Genomic DNA, 13083 nt, shown 5'->3' with positions numbered 1-13083 from the left:
GAATCCTCATCGAAGGAACAAAGCTGACAGTTGCCTCTTTGGCACAATCGTCGATCGTTCTCGATTAGCCTCGTATCAGGAAGGAAAAGCGACCTACTCATTCGGTCGTCGCAGTGCGCTAACAGCCAATTTCTCTAACCGCAGGAAAACTGGAATTTTCCGTCTTGATGGGAAATTCGACAGATATTCGTTGCGAGAGTCCGGGCTACTCGACTCTGGCTCGGATTCCGCGTCAGTCGAGATATTTCGAGTGTGACGACATCGTTGCCGCTCCTGGGCTGGTCCTAAAAACTTTGAAGTGTCCGGAAGCTGAAACTTTGGAGCAAATCTCAGCAGTTTCGCCCGGGACAAGGCTTCCCCGAATCCCGAACTTGGTTTCGAGAGCCCGTTTCAGGAAATTGTTTCGCAGATAACAGTATTCGCTGCTCTTCCCCGCATTCTAATGCGCTCCACCATTTAGCGGATTTCTCTGCGGTCATAATGATCCTGTTCGCTTGCTCGAGTTCTGGACCAGCATGAACGATCGAAACCAAAGTTTTTCGATGTGGGCGAATGTACTTCTTCCCCACCTTCCTCCTCTCATATCCGGGCAGAGCTGACCCTGACTAGATCAGACTATCGGGTCTCTGCTCGTGACTATTCGCGTTCCTCTCTTTATTTTTCGGCGAGGATCAGCCCATCGCTCAGCCGGAGATTACGTTTTGAAAACTGATGAAGCCCGCTCATCCTTAGGAATGCGGTCCGTCCGGGAGGATATTTGCTCAACGTTTCTTTTCTTCCCTCGATGTTCGATCGTCATCATCATTCTATTCCTCATGGGCGTGCGAGAAGCAGTAATCTGTCAAAGAGATTTTCAATCGGTTTCAATTTTCGAACGAAACCCGCGCGAAATTTCCTCAGAGCAGAACGAAGTTACCCAGAGTGGCAGGAGGGAGGAAGGAACGGAAAAAATTGAGAGAAGGTTCATTCAAAGTGAGGCGTGCGGGAGCTCACTGTTGTCAGCGGAGCCGGTCCGTCAGAGATGGGGGATTGAAGCGGCGAGAAAATCTCTCATCTCTCTCTCTATGTATCTATCATCGAACTCAATCAATCATGCGGAGCGACGAGAATTGACGCCAATCCACCAGCTATCTCTGCCGCTCACCTCGCCCGGCGCTCACGATTGCCACTTTTTGGCGAGAAATGATGATTCCGTTTCGAGTTTCTTCGACTGATGCCGGGGACTGCTCGTTTCGCCTCTAGTTTTCTCATATAGCTCCCGCTTCCGGATGAAATCAATCGGCTAATCTTTCTGGCACCTCCATGATGATATTGCACATTGGTTCGTCGTCCTTCCGGGGTACGTCGAGAGGAACACCCGATTCAGCATCGACGAATTTTTCGCGATCGGTGGATCCACGTAACGGCGAGCAAATCGTCTGGCGAACCGGAGCCGAGAATAAGGAGCAGGCGACGTTTTGGTTCGTATTGCAGTTTCGCAGTTTCCCACTGTATGGCTTCTGGTGAGTATTCACTTCCCGGGCTCGTCTGCTGCCAAGCTCTGCTCCTTCCCTCGGTCTAACGAGCGCGCGACTGATAAGAAGAGAGAGCGCGTCCGGACGAGAATTCTTTTCGAAGCGACGATCCTCATGACTTCCGGCCGTAAGTGTCCATCCAGCGCAGTGTAGTGATAACAAGTGGCGAACCGCGGGCTCGTTCGCCGAAAGCCACCGACGAAAATAGCGGGAGAGGACGGGGCAAAACCACCTCGACCACCGGTTGACCATTCAACTGAAAAGCGGCGATAACGACAAACTTTTGATGGACGCGATGTCTACTCTCCGAGTTCCGGCCCAAACTCGAACTAATCAAGCGACCACAATAACTCTAGGCATACGAGGGAAGCCCAAACGAGTCATCAGGTGCCTTCTTACTGGATATCCTCCGGAAAATTCCCGAATTTGTCGAAGTCGACAGCTGCAGATTGAGGATCCGTCCTCTCATCCAGCGATGGATTCGAAATCGGAAGCGTTCATGACGGCGCTTGTCGATATTCATGACGCCATTCGCAATTCGCCCGGATACTCCCTATCTATTAAGCCCTATCGGAAAACGGAGTCGGCTTCTATTTGGGGGAAAACGCGTCTCCTACGTCAAAAATTACGTTACTCGGAAACTGAGTCCTGACCGAAAGACCGCAACGATAAAAATACAGTCCACTCTCGCGAAAGTTCCTTCTCTGATTCCGAAGTTTGTTTGATTGAGCAACACATCGTCGGACGCAGATGATAAAGGAAATGGCCACGAGAAACGCAGTCGAGCCTGCCACAAGGGAGACGTAGATACGATTTCAAAAAGAAGCGCAGTCGATATATTTGCATCAAACATGGTCCGCCGGGGGTCCCGCGGAGATAAGAGAATACCGCCGTGCCGTCAGAGTCCTCGTTGCTGGTCAGCGAGCATAGATTGGAAGCAAGACTAGATCCGTTTCAGAGAAAAGAAACATTCGAGCTCGAGGCGAGCAGCGAGCACGAGTCTGTGGGTCCGTGGCACGAATGTTCAGAGACTCTTCGAGTCCTCAACCGAAACTCCGAGTAATATTCGAGATGGATTGTCCCACTCTCTCCCTGATCGTCAGAACGTATTCCTACAGTGTATAATGAGCAATAATGTACTAATAACGGCATCCTCCCATCATTATCCACAAACCAGTTGCCAGCCTACCGCAAATGCATCCTGCGAACAGCAATGGCATTCTTCGGGAGAGACGGGCTCCGCGAGCCCGGAGTGCGATTGCAGCCAAATTGGACGGGGAGGCCTGCTTAATATCGGCGAGTCATCCGCCGATCCGATTGAAGCTAAATTAGCGGTGAGTAGCGTGTTGCTTCCTGCTAATGCAGCGGCGTACGTGCAGATGATACACAGCTTCGTTTCTTCCGTGCTTGGGCAATTTAATCATTCGATCCAACGACCGCTGCCCTGTAGCCTCGCCGCTGAGCGCTTTTCTCGATACCTGGATCGAGCCGCGAGAGTTTTTCCCTCCCCGCCGGAACGCGAGACGATTTGCGAGAAGGTTTGAGACTGAATGTTGCTTATAATGATAAGATGATTCGGCTATAATATTTCGATTCTGTCCGGTACCTTTCTTTATTATGATTATGATCAATATCGATTACTTGTACGAAACTCATTGAAATTTTTCGAGCGCATCGCGACTTATCGTGGGACTCGGGCATTGGGATCAGAGACGTGAAAAAGGAATGGGACCACGTTTGAGCGGGGAAAAAATTCAAATTTCCCCCGCGTCAAGAAAGATGATGAGAATGTATGGCTGTTTCTCTCCCGTTTTCCGTCTCCCTAATGACACTCTGCGCGGGAGGATGGGGCTCTCCAGTGCGAAGCCGCACGGCCTGCAGGCGGTTTGTGCAGTACAAAAACTTTGTTAATGATCGGACTGCACAAACTAAAAGTGGCTTCGGTTAGACTCTTCGTCTCTTCCTCTACCGAACTCCGCTTTGGAGGAAAGTTGCGCACACATATGTTTCACCTTGACCGTAGCATTCCCTTCTTGCCTACTTCCTCCCTCATTTTGGTCCCAGCTTCCCCCAATCACCCCTTCAAGTCTCCCCCCCCCGTGAGCTCTCGTTGTGCCAGGTGAATATCGAGACATACGCGGATATGAGCGGTAGCTTTCGTGAGTCCAGGTTGGGCTGCGTTGTGGTTCCGTCAGGCTAACCTTAATCGAACCAGCCGCTAACGATCAGCGCTCGATGTTCCTCGCATGGCTAGATACACGAGAAGGATCAAGCGGCCGAGGCAGCATCAAATGAAAGGAAACGTGCTGACTTCGCTCACAGGATTAGCAGGCTGCCCCTGATGAAGTGTGTCAGTTTGAAAGTGAGCAGTCATCGTCACTGCTCTCATTAATTTGCCTCCGTCGCTGGTAATTACGACGAGAAATTATTTCCCCGTACACCCTATCGTCTCTTGGAAGGACCCCCACTTGTCGACATCAAGAAGGGTCTTTTATCGACAGAGTCGCCCCGTTGAGCAAGGCTCAGGTTCCCGGAGGAGGCGGACAGGCTAAAATTCGGATGGTGGCATTTTTTCTATCAGATGGAAAATCACGGGAAGGTCGTTGCCTCTTCGCTTGGAAAATGAAAAAAATCTCTGGCGGTCTCCCTCCAGTTTCTTCCTCTCTCTGCTGCTTTGGTCGGCGCGGCGTTTCGACCCTCTCGGCAATAGTTCCCAGCAACAACAAAAACAATGCACGGGAGGCGAAGAAGAGGGAGCGCGGCTCAAATCCGGAAAAAGGGAGTACGCGCTGGAGAGGAAGAAACGGAGAAATGCCGAAAGGAGACACTTGGTCCGAATAAGCCAGCGCACTGTTTTACTTGAGGGCGTTTTTCTTAAAGAGTTAAGCACCCCTCGATAGTGGTGGAAGAAGTGCGCGAGCGTGCCCGCACATACCAAGTGACTCGAGATCTCGAGTATCATCACCAGCAGCACCGTCGTCGTCGTCTTTGTCGACTTGCCCTCTTTTGCCCGCACCGAGCCACACAGCATCTCACTCGGCCGCTCGAGTCGTGTGAGTGAGTCCTTTTCGCAGGAGCTCAAGATGTCGAGCGAGTCCAATAAGTGCCGGTTATTCTCACTTTGTTCTTCTATCTATACATCTCAGCAAATTTGTACCTCCCCATCCCTGGTCGCTCGCGCAGTTTGACGAGCTTTCCCGGCGAATTTTCTTCCGCGACAATATTCCCCTCAGCTATCTGCAGAGGAATCCGACGGAGCTCATTCGGTCTTCTGCGATAGAACCGGATGAAACAATTGTCATCTGTTCTCGCACAAAGCCTCGATGCAGTTAAGGTGCCACCGGGCGTCGATAAGGCGCGAGAGCCCTGTTTTTTCCGACTCGGTATCTCCTCCTATCACCATGTTCCCATCATCCTCCCTCTCTTGGCCTTGTGCTCCCGCGCGAATCGCGGAACTCGATAGATGAGGGTCGGTTACTCGTCGGGGAATCCTCCGCACGGATTCATTCCTTCGACCGCTTCTTGACGAAGTTTGTCGCCAGGGGAACCGACTTCTTTCTTTGGACGATCATGTCGAGAACAACGAGTACCAGCGTATTTTTCCCATTTCCCGTCGACGTCTAAATCCGTCGCTACTCCGGGAATGTGTGGATGCGATACCTGTGCTGTGCATAGGTGGGGCCGACACGCTCCATTTACGGGAAGAATCGAAACGTGGGGGTTGGTCTCATAGCTGCTCCGACACGCGGTCCGAAGTTTGCTTCTTTATCGAGCCGATCAATTCGCGATCGAGTGACGATCTTAACGCACCGTATCACGGAGCTTCTCTGCGACCGTTTGGTCTTTCCCTGCCACCTATCTTTTATTCGGTCGGAATCACTTGTAGCTGTTCCGAAGGAAATGTTCGGGGCGAGAGAAGATATGCACGGCCGAGCCGCCGGCTTTGGCGGGGGGAGGTGTCCAAAGAATGGAACCGCGAGTTTGCGGTGTTTTGTTCCCGGTGGTTGCAAGCGAAACATCTTTGGCTCGGTCCGGTGAGAGGTGTTAATGCGAAATTTTCATTAAACCGTACGCCTGTCGTCTCTGCTTTCTCCGTCGGAGTATGCGACCTCAGCTCTCGGAAAACCCTGTCGCTCCCCGTTCCATTCTTCTTCCCTGTTTTCGTTCAGGCGTGTCAGACGATCACAACCTTTGAGTTGAGTCGCAACCTTGCCAAAATTCGTTGGAGCCGCGCTCGAACAGCGCGTTTGTTTTCCGCGAGGTCCGTCAGTCTCGGAGCGGGACGGCTCGAGCTCGACGGAGATAGACCGAAAACCGACCGACCGACTGAGAGAAGGACTGTTAGAGAGGCAGATTGGGAGGACGACGACGACGGACGGACATCGGATGGATTTGAGGAAAAGGTCGCAGACAATCTCCAGGGAGACTTGATTGCATGTTGTTTACTTTTTCAAACATTCTCCCCGCCGCGCCCGCTGTCCCCGCCAGCGTCCATCAGTGCAATTTTGAGGAATCTCCTGATTTCCTTCTCGTTGACAAGTCGTTAGACCGGTGAAGCTCAAACGAGTTTGACATCTCGTCGACCGGAACCCGATGGAAATTCTTCTCTTCTCCGTGTCCGAGATTCGATTTGCTTCCGAATTTTTGTGCGTCTTCAGAGGTTCCGATCAGGGTCGTCAGCGGATGTTCCTCCGAGAGCTCCGTCACGGAAACTCCGATTCTCAATGAGCGGATGACTTACTGGTCCGGACGATTTTCCCCCTGGCAATGTACGGAACCGAGAATGACATTTTACGAATTGGCGTCCAGCCCCGAAATCCCTTCCCTAAGCCCCGGGTAGCCCGTCGCGCAGATCGTCATACACAAGCTGAGGTACGATCGTGAGTCTCGTTCCCGAGCCCGTACTCGGACACATTCAATCGAATTAGATCATATCCTTGCATTCTGCAGATTGAGAGCGGTTCTGCGAACCCGAGGAGCAAATGAAGCCAATTCAAGGGAACATCATAAAAAAAATACTATTGCTGTTAGTGAGCTCACCCGTAGCCTGCCCGTTAGAGGTGTTCTGCTGCGGGGCCTGGCTTCCGGGCACAGGCTCTGTTTGATAGAGCGGATGATTATCTTGGAGCGCTCGGGGATAAGGCCTCACTCTTGAGGGGGTCGTAGCTCCGCTCCTCATCGTAATAATAATAATGTTGAATTTTCCTTGTGATCCGCTGAACTCCCGAGAATCAATTACGGCAGCACCGAACACACTCACTCACAGGTTCCGTCTCTGTCGACGGTCCAGCCGTATCTGCGTTCCGCTCGCGGTTTCGGCCTTGCGTGGGGAGTCCGCCCAGTCGAAGTGATGCGCATGCGTCTTGGCTTAGGGCCGGGCCCCGGGCCTCCAACTGCGAGAGTGGGAGGGCCTTCGAGGCAACGTGGACTCCTGTTTCCACGACACCAATCGCTGGTGAGGCCGCTGGGATCGGAATCTTGCGGACGTCATCGAGTGACATTCATCTTCTTGATTTTCCCCACGCGCTGCAGATCCTGGCCGTCGCCCCCTATCAGCTGTTGCTCACCGGAGGGAAAATGCATGAATAGTAAAAGGAATGCCCTTGGGTCGAGTAGGATCGTCTCCTCCAGAGCTGGAATCTCTCATCTCGCGGAGCCCGAATTTCGATACCAGCGGTTCCGGCCACGCCGAAGAGAAGGTTCATCGAGATTCCAAAACTCACAAAGGGCATTCAAGTGAAGCGATCCCTGTGCGTCCCGCGAAGAACCGTCGCTCTGCTTGAGATGTAAGGGTCCACCAGCCGTGAAGATAAGAACATCTACCCCAATAGCAAGCGGTCTCTGCCCGCGACCCTCGTGGGGGAACATTCTCCGACCCCGTCCCCTGATCGCCGATTACCTCAGTCCTGTAAGCTGCGCGTGGCTGGCCTCCTTGCCTGCTCACTGTCTGCTCTCTGCGCTTTTCGCCCCCGAAAACATCTCCCTTCTCTTTGTGTGCATTGTATCGCGAGCTGCAAACAAATACACAAACAAATGGGCTGATTATCACGGATAACAAACATGCTTCTGCAGCTCTTCCGAGCGCAGGACCACGAGATCATGGGTGAGCTCCACGGAAAATAGTTGGACGGAAAGTATCGATACAGGTGCTCAAATCGCGGGAATCAGTCGTTTGCCGATTTTTTCCGCGGCTTTGGAGACCGAGCCCGAGGATCTGTGGAGTGAGGTCAAAAGAGCAACACCTGATCCGTGCCCGGTTCCTAGACTGCCAGAGCTTCGAAGCGATGTTCCGCGCCTCTCCGGAGAACTCTGATCGACGAATTTCGCTGGGTCAACCCCCTTAATCCAGAGCTCATGGAATCGATAGAGTAAAGCTCCATTCCGTTTGGGAAAGATTCTCTCCTATTTTTTGGAAGTCGATTTAGGGGATGGGCACGATGGATTAGGCTGGGAAGCGCTCGCTCACTCATCGTCGCCGGGTCGGAAATTCCACCCACTTCCCGCGTTCTCTGGCCGTCTCAGCATTGCGTGTGAGGCCCATCTTGACTTCAAGTTCTTGGGACTCGGTGAGCCGACAGGTATCAACAGATACGAAAATTGAGGAAGGGACGAGCCCTGCGACCATCGTTTACTCGTCCGATCGATCCTGAACAAACACATGACTTAGTACATGATAAAGGGCTACGCTCGCGCCGGCGAGCGGGCACGAACAAGGTGGAGTCTCGTGCGGAGCGGATAGACGATCGGAGTCCCCTCGGGTCTCGGCGTACACGGACCTGCTTAACGAGAACTCGTATCGACAATGGAATCGCATTCGTCCGATCTTACTTTCGGATTGAATATTAACGACCTCAAAAGACGTTCTAACTCACTATCCCTGGCGGGTCTTGTGAGAGATGGGGAAGGCTCCACCGCACACTATAACATTGCGTTTCCCGATTTTCTCTCGTTTTCGTGAAGAGAAATGATGACACTGCAGCTTTCGACGATGTCAAGCTCACGCGAAGGGGAGAGAGGTCTCAAGGATGACCGAAAACAGCGACGTGAAGTGCGACATGCGACTCGTCCGGCTTGAATTCAGCCTCCATTCGATTCGCTTTGCCTCTTCTGTCCGCTGTGTCTCTCCTCCGATCGCATCGAGCTTTGTGCCTCGTTTTTTATCTGATCCTCCACAGAGGCATCTCAAGACTTCGGACAGCAGTGTCCAATATCAATGGAGAGACCATCGACTTCGAGAAGTAGAAGTGAGGCAACGTCGAGCGCGTGCGTTCCTCTCGCTTTGCGTCCTGTCGTTGTTCGTATACTGGTTGTTGTTTACTCGTATTCACCCATCGAAACTTCAACTTTGAAACAAGGACGAAAAAGAATGCATCGTACAAGGAAGGAAAGATTCGCTTTGATTCGATTACCATGCACCGCGGGAATGTTCGTTTTCCTTCAGAACGCCGATCCGTGTTTTCGTTGTGTCTCCAGCGACCGCGGTGGACATCGCTTTCGATCGAGTACATGTTCGCTATTTGAAGGACCACTCCTCGCGTCCTGATTTTCCTGTAAGAGTCGACCGCTGCGCTCCTGGAGCATTCGGGGATGGCTCGAGCGATATCTCAACCCAGCGGGGACTCTCACTCAGAAAAGTTCCATTCCATGCGAAAGTCTAAAAACTGACCTGGGGCTCCTCACTCGTCGCGGAGAACGTCTCTAGACGGAGAATAGATTAGGCGTACGGATCAGCCGGATGTCCCGTCCGAATCCATGCGGGGGCATACACCATTGGCATTCGTCGCGGGTCACAACTCCGAAGCGCGAAAAACGAAGGTGCCTTCTCCATTCGTTCTTCAGAGTGAGTTCCTGGAGAAAATTCCCACACAGTCGAATGGGGGCTGGCGAAGAATCCCCTCGGGAGATTTGAGTTGTCTTCTTAAACGAGACATTGTCCTTAGTCAGCGAAACGCAATCGGTAAATACTGTGCCTCCCAGTCGAGACGTTGGCCGGGCTCAATCGATACAGTTCCGATGTCGTCTCGCTTGCGTCTCGATCCTTCAGTGAGGGCTATGCGGCTTTCGGACTCTGTACCGATTGCTCTCTTTAAAAGCCCGTGATTGATTCTTGTGACTTGACGAGTCTGTAACTTGGGGAATCCACAAAGTTCCGCAACACGGTATTGTATAATAAACATTCAAGCCGCCCACCAGCGGTCCAAAGCGGGTGCCGTGCCATGATCCGACTTCTCTCCGTGGGAGCTACGAACATGTTTTCTCATTACATCGAACAATAATAATTATTCTGCGTCCGGGGGCTTGTTTTTTCATTTTTCCCGATTGGGCACCCGCGTCCTGGATTGCCTCATGACGATGCTTGCTTCGCGCAGGGGACATGGTTGGCTTGAATTCTTAGCATAACTGGAAACGTTTCGAGAGAGATTGAGTTTTATCATGCATTGCAGACAGTCGTTCGAAACTCCTGCCCCTCAATGAATGCTCCGAGGCTGAATCCTCGATCATGAGCAGTTTTTCTCGAATACGAGCGGCTTTCGATGGGAGTGTTCGACAGAGGAGCGCTCGGTTTTTTGCAGCTGCTGCTGTTGTTGTTGTTGCATTGTACTCACCCTCGTGGCTGACTCTGGCAGTTGGCGCTCATAGTGGCGGGTGTACCCTGCGCGAATTAGATTATGAGCATCATCATGAAGGGTTGTCGCGGACCACGCAATCGAACGGGTCTGTTACTCGAAAAGAATTGCATTGCGGTGAGTCTGTAGCCCCTTCCCCCGGACAAATATTCGCGCGACCAGCGTATCGGATGGTGAACAGGCGCTCCGGGTAAACCAAGCTTCCTGATTCATAGGCCGTTCAGCATCTCTGAACTAAGATCGCACCGCGGGAGCGGAGATATCCGCCTGGAAATTGAACCGGATTAAGGAATAGCCTAGAAACGATGGAACATGGAATCAATCCTTCTCGAAGGTGGATTGGAGCTCAGGCGAGCGGCGGATCCGAATGAATCATTTTGAGGATTCTGCATTTCGGGGAAAATCCGCAATTAGGTATATAGAGTCTCGTCGGGCTAATCCCATCGCTCGCCAGCTCGGGTTAGCGTCGAGACTGCTGAGACTATCAAAATATCGTTCTTGGTTAATGAGCGCAGCTGGAGAATGTTCCGGGAACGATTCAGATCGTCAGAATAGTCATCTCATCTGACCGGCATCATGAAGTTTCGAATGGCCTGGTCACATATGGTGAGGTCGTTGCGAAGCTGGCTCAAGAGGTCAAGAATCCTCTACCAAGAATTCGGAATGTCCGCGAGTCGGCCAACTCCCTGCCCAGTCGGTCGGCCTGTTCATAAATTCCTGGCAGACATAAATCGTGCTAATGAGTTCCTTGGGAGTGAGTTGGTGGCCCAATCTCCCTATTGAGATATCCCTTACTTGAAACTGCTTAGAGGAGCGACGTTTAGAAAAGTTTTTAAACGTCGCTCGATTGTTTCGGGAAAGGATATCATGTATCCCGTACTTGAGTGATCCCTTGTATCCAGCACTCGTTCTCTTTCGACGGAAGGAAGTCGAAGCTGAGAAACGTCGATTCCCAGCTCGTGTTTCGCTCGAACTTCCCCAGCACCATCGATATTTCTCGTTGTGGCACTCAAGGGAGCTGTCCGTTAAATTAAAAACTGTTCATTTATTCGATGCTTGCTGGGTGTGCGCTCGAATTTGCTTCATCCCATGCAGTTCTCAGTGTCTCTCGCGGGACGGACGTCTTTCACGGTTTCGTCTCGGAGCTCGTCCAGGAGAATTTCGATTCGCGATGGCGCGCGGTGCCGTGGAGAACTGAATGTTCCGTTGCGCTCGCGAATCCGCTCCGCAATTTTCTCCATTTTCGAATGGTCAGCGGGAATCAACAGTTTCTCACGTCTGAATGTGTTCGAATCTGTCGCTGTGTTGTAACGGAGTCAGGGGCCTTGGTGGGTGAGTTAGTGAGCAAAACGAGAGGGGAGTGGGTCTCTCCTCGGCGATGTGGAGCGGCTATGGAATCGGATCCACGATCTCGCCAATCGCAATGGCATCGCACCTGAGTCTCAGGTCGGGCCGCTCGAGCCGACCGAGGAATCTGCTGCCGGGAGCAGCAGCAGTCTCGTCATTGAATTAGCCATTCACTCTGATAATTCGTTTACCAGCAGCAGAAGCGCTCGAGGTCCTGTGCTTTTGCTCGTGCAATAATCAGCTAAGAATAAAACACCTCTCGCAACCGTCTACAGTCGGGTCTGACTTTCTCTCGTACGGATCTGGTTTGACTCCTGAGCCACATCAAGCTTAGTGTATTCAAATCGCTCTGACGATTTTTGCTGCTGTCAGAGGAACAGCGAACGAGTTGATTGTCGGAGAGACGGCACAGTCGACAGAGTTTCTCGTGTTCTAGAGAAATACGACTCGTGGCAATACGAGTCGTATTGCTCTCCCCCGCCAGATTCGTATGACGATATTAGCCGCATGCAAACATTATTTTCTCGCGACCGAAGCATATCAGGACGATGCGAGTAGCCAGCTTGGCAGTATATGAACTTTGAGGAGATTGATCTTTGAGGAGGTTGATAAAGTCCTCCCGGATGAAAAGCCTTCTCAGGCCTCATCGCAGAATTTCGAAGAAAGTCGGCCAAGGTTTCGGAGACACCTGAAATCAAGCTTCGAGTCGCTACGCTAGCACTGTGTCTAATGATCTTGATTTGGTCGTGTGGATCTCTTTGTTGGCAAGCGGCAAACGCGAGAAATTTCGCCTCGAGCGGATATGGCTTTACAACCGTCGAGGAAGGTGGTGGGGAGCAAAAACATGCTGCACGAATGCCACACCGTGTGTTCGTTCAATGTGCGGAAGACATTCAAGGGAATTCGCGACGGGAGTCCGCGCCACCGATTGATACTCCCATGGAAGACAGGATGTTCCCCACGGCTTCCAGTACTCTGCTCAGTCTGGCGCTCACTTCGTATCGCGCGAGATGTCCTCGCTCGCCGCTGTGGCGGAAATTTCGCAAGAGGACGTAACGATCACTCTTCCAGGAGTCTCGCTCCCTGATATGAGGACAAAGGCGGCGATATATAATGTGGACAATTTCGCGTCCTTCAGCCATCGGTAGATTTTCGACGCGCCCTACGTATGTAGATGTGGCCAATCTCGTCCGAGGCTCCGAATACGGCCGGGGATCATTATTGTCCAATGGAGACTTCTCTGCAGCTGCGGAAGAATGAAGAAATGATCAGCTGTATCGCTCACGGCCACTGGGTGGGGTATGAGATAGGCGAACGCAACTTGCAATCGACCGGAAACCAATCTCTCTTATCAGGACATTAGCTCTGGTAAGTCGACCAAAGTGTGTGTGACTCTGTGGACAACTCGATCTCGGGTCACTGATTCGCCGATATCCTCATGACAACCACTATTTACATGTTTCCTCCTCTTATTGAGTCGGGTAGCCCGGTAGGTTTGACAGGTTGCAACCGGGAAACTCGAATCCTTCCCGAGTTTCAGGCCGCGTAATCAATTCGTTCGAGCTTCTCTCTGTCTCGGAAGAGAGCTATTGAAC

The sequence above is a fragment of the Galendromus occidentalis genome, unplaced genomic scaffold (assembly GCF_000255335.2).
Source record: "Galendromus occidentalis unplaced genomic scaffold, Mocc_1.1 scf7180000077529, whole genome shotgun sequence".
Taxonomy (NCBI): Eukaryota; Metazoa; Arthropoda; class Arachnida; order Mesostigmata; family Phytoseiidae; genus Galendromus; species Galendromus occidentalis.
The sequence above is the reverse complement of the archived record's forward strand: the minus strand, read 5'-3'. Positions refer to the sequence as shown.